Source organism: Zea mays, chromosome 9 (assembly GCF_902167145.1).
Source record: "Zea mays cultivar B73 chromosome 9, Zm-B73-REFERENCE-NAM-5.0, whole genome shotgun sequence".
Classification (NCBI taxonomy): domain Eukaryota; kingdom Viridiplantae; phylum Streptophyta; class Magnoliopsida; order Poales; family Poaceae; genus Zea; species Zea mays.
The window spans coordinates 108,349,519-108,353,158 of record NC_050104.1 but is presented as its reverse complement, the minus strand read 5'-3'; the positions used below and the strand labels follow the sequence as shown (position 1 = coordinate 108,353,158).

At 51.7% G+C, this 3,640-nt stretch overlaps 1 non-coding gene across 1 annotated transcript; it reads right to left on the bottom strand.

The window, feature by feature from the left end:
• Positions 1-1,209: 1,209 nt before the first annotated feature.
• TRNAS-AGA (transfer RNA serine (anticodon AGA)) lies at positions 1,210-1,291 on the bottom strand. Its single transcript has one exon. It is a non-coding gene; the product is annotated as a tRNA-Ser (tRNA).
• Between the last annotated feature and the right edge of the window lie 2,349 nt (positions 1,292-3,640).

Sequence of the window (3,640 nt, the reverse complement as noted above, 5' to 3'; positions counted from 1 at the left end):
AGACATGCAATGATGGCGCCCCGCACGCTCTATGACGACGGCGGCTCTCAGCCCCCTTACGGAAGCAAAAGGACGTCAGCAAGGACTCGATAGCTCCGACAGCTGTCCTTCCGCCTGGCTCCAGCGCTCCTCCGACGGCCACGACACCACACGAACCGGGTGCCAAAACCTCTCCGGCTGCCACGATGGCATATACTTAGGGCACTAGCTCTCCTCCGCTAGACACGTTAGCACTCTGCTACACCCCCCATTGTACACCTAGATCCTCTCCTTACGCCTATAAAAGGGAGGACCAGGGCCCTCTTACAGAAGGTTGGCCGCGCGGGGAAGAGGACGGGACAGGCGCTCGCGTGAGGCCGCTCGCTCCCTCCCGCGTGGACGCTTGTAACCCCCTACTGCAAGCGCACCCGACCTGGCCGCGGGACAAACACGAAGGCCGCGGGATTTCCACCTCTCACGCCCGTCTCCTCCCCCCTTCGTGCTCCATCTCGCGCCGACCCATCTGGGCTGGGGCACGCGGCGACATTTCACTCGTCGGTACAGGGACCCCCCGGTCTCGAAACACCGACGCCAACCAATCAATATGTTTATCAATTTTTTACTTTCTTACCCTAGAAGTAGCCAGTAATGTAGTCTTTTCTTTATCTCAATCTTTATCTCGATCTCTACGACTTTACGTCGTCTAGAGAAGTCTTGGATGACATGCCGATTCCAAGACAAACCCTCTCTTACCTGACGGGGTCACTATCGGGGCACCGTCCGTGCCGTCGCAGAGAACCTGCCTAACGAAACAACTCCCAGTGATTGACGTCTAGATTGACAGCAACAATAACCTTTGATGCTGAGCTTGGAAGTATAAATGGCAAACCTACTGCAGATAAGTTTGTGCAGAAGCGGTGGATGGAGGGATAGGTGGAGCAAAAGGAAAATGTGTTGAAGAATGAAGAACCGAAAGCTAACAGAGGAGTTAACGAGGACGACCGAAGAGGGCTGAAAGAGAGAGAGAAAAAAAGAAGCGGCCCAGAACAAAACAATGTGGAGGTCGTAGAGGCCGAGTACGGCGGCGGTGCATTGCTATTCGTGCCATGAAATAATTTGCCGGCCCCTTTAACTTGTTGCGAGCCAGCACTCAGCAGTGCATGTGAGGCTGTGACGTGATTCAGGCCCGCCCGAAACAAAAAGGAAAAAACTATTATAAATATAAAAAAGCGTGGTCGGCAGGATTCGAACCTGCGCGGGCAAAGCCCACATGATTTCTAGTCATGCCCGATAACCACTCCGGCACGACCACCCAGATGTTGATTTTAGTTTCATAATGTACAACTCGTGTGTTTTGTCATCAAACAAAACCAGCCGCGCTTATCCACTGCAGAAAATCGTGTACCGGTCGCCACGCTGGAGCCGTCCAGCTTCCATCAGCCACCAGCGGCCCTGCTTGTCGCACGGGTGGTGGAATGGAACACAGAGCGGACGGCAGGGCAGACTCTGTGTGATTTGGTCTCGCTAGATTCCGGAACCAAATATCCACTTCGCCTCGCGATGGCCGGCACCTGTGCTGTGCTGTGCTCGTGGCGTGGCAGGCACCGAGTCCAAATCAGCCGCTGCGACCGCGAATAAAACGTCGGAATCACACCCGCTGTGCTCAGCTCAGCTCGGACGCAACCCTGCACCTCACTCCGTCTAATTAAGCAGCCAGCCTTCGTTTTCCCGAATCGAGCAGCAGAGATTAGATGAACCTTCCCGTTGTCGGCGTGCCTCGGCAACACGACAGAGGGGCCATAATCGCGTGACAACTCGGCATCGTCGACGCCAGAGGGATCGATCGGATGGCAGTTCAGGCAAGGCTAATCTATTCTAATCACACTGACACAAGCAGAGGAGGGCGGGTGGGCGGCACGCACGCGTCAAGGAGGCGGCGCCACATGCCGTGTGCCGGCGTGCGGTGCTTGTACGACGGGACGGGACGGGACGGGACGGATCATGCATATCCTGGTCTCGGAGGTGCAGTGCAGTATATGACACGCACGCGTCTTTTCGGCGCGGCTGTTGCGCGGTCAATTGCACGCATGGTATGGCGATCTATCGCGGACGTAGGGTGCCTAACTTACCACACTTTGCCTAACTTTTCTGACCTTAGGCAAAGTGTGGCACAGTTAGTCACGAACCAAACAGGCCTGTAGTATACGGCCGGGATCCCTGGCGGCGGCACCGCTGCATGGATGCGCGCGGCGGCCGTCCTTGCTTGCGGGTTGCGGCAGGGTGCACCGGTACCGGCTGACCATGATCCACCTGCTGGGCGCATTTCCGGCGGCTCGGGCCCCGTTGTACTGTGATTCACTGATTCCCTTGCGGTACTTTTCCTCCTGGGCTCCGGCGGAGTTTTTTTTTAAAAAAAACTAGGCGGCGGCGCTGCGGCAGCGCGGCGGCGGCCGCGACGCCGGACCAGCGAGTGACAGACAGAGAGACAGGCTCCATGATTCTTGTCTTTGGATTAACCAACCGGAGGCGGAGTCCACACAGCAACGCGCGCGGTTGGGGCGCCCTGGAAACACGAAACCTGTAGCTTGCTGCTTGCGTGACTGCTCTGCCGACAGCCGCCGCTCCTCGGACGGCCAACTAGGATCTTTGTCCCGCCTTTTAGCTCCGTGCAGTACTGCCATTTCTATTACAAACGATTGTCAGCATCTTCTTATTCTTTTCCAAACATCTCTCTTAAAAACAGCTTTATCAAAATAAATCATTTCACACATAGATAAGATGAAGCTATAAACAGTTCAAATTAGTCCTTGTTCCAAGTCTGTAAAGCTAATTGTTGGCTAGCTAACATGTTGTTTTAGGCTCGGTTCCAAACCTCTGAAACTAATAGTTATCATCTAAAATTGTTTGAAGTTTAGAGGGTCAGCTAATGGACTGACTAATTCTTTTCGAAACATGTCTTTTTAAAACAGCTTTATCAACAAAAAAATCATCTCACAGATAGATAAGATGAAGCTATAAACAGTTCAAATTAGTCCTTGTTCCAAATATCTAAAGATAATTGTTGGCTAGCTAACATAATGTTATTTCGTTTTAGGCTCCGTTCCAAACCTCTAAAACTAATGGTTATCATCTAAAATGATTTGAGGTCTACAGGATCAGCTAATCGACCAACTAATTGTTAGCTTGTCTAATCCAGCTAATAACTTATTACTAACTAACAGTTAACTCTAGATGTTTGGAACATAGTCTTAGTTAGACTAAGTCAGCTAATAACTAATGCCATTTAAGTGGTATAACTAACAATTAGCTAACTCATTCTAAATCTCTCGCTTTTTTAGAGGCTAACTATTATTGTTGGAGGTTTGAAACATGACCTTACCATGGTCTGACACGAGCGAGCACTGTATATATGACAAGTTATGCTTGTTGTTTATATGATACAAGGGAGGGTTGCATGGCCAGCGTCGCCGAGCAGCGACATTCAGTCTTGGCGGCACGTCCATGTCGCGCACGTGCTTCTTGGGCCACAGTTCGCCCCCCGTGGTCACAAGCATCAACTCGGCTCGACGAGCGTGGCCTTGACGAGCACTAGCCCCAATAGGCTGAGTTAACATGAGTCGATATAGACAAAACAAACATTGGTGTCATCTTTATTAAATTA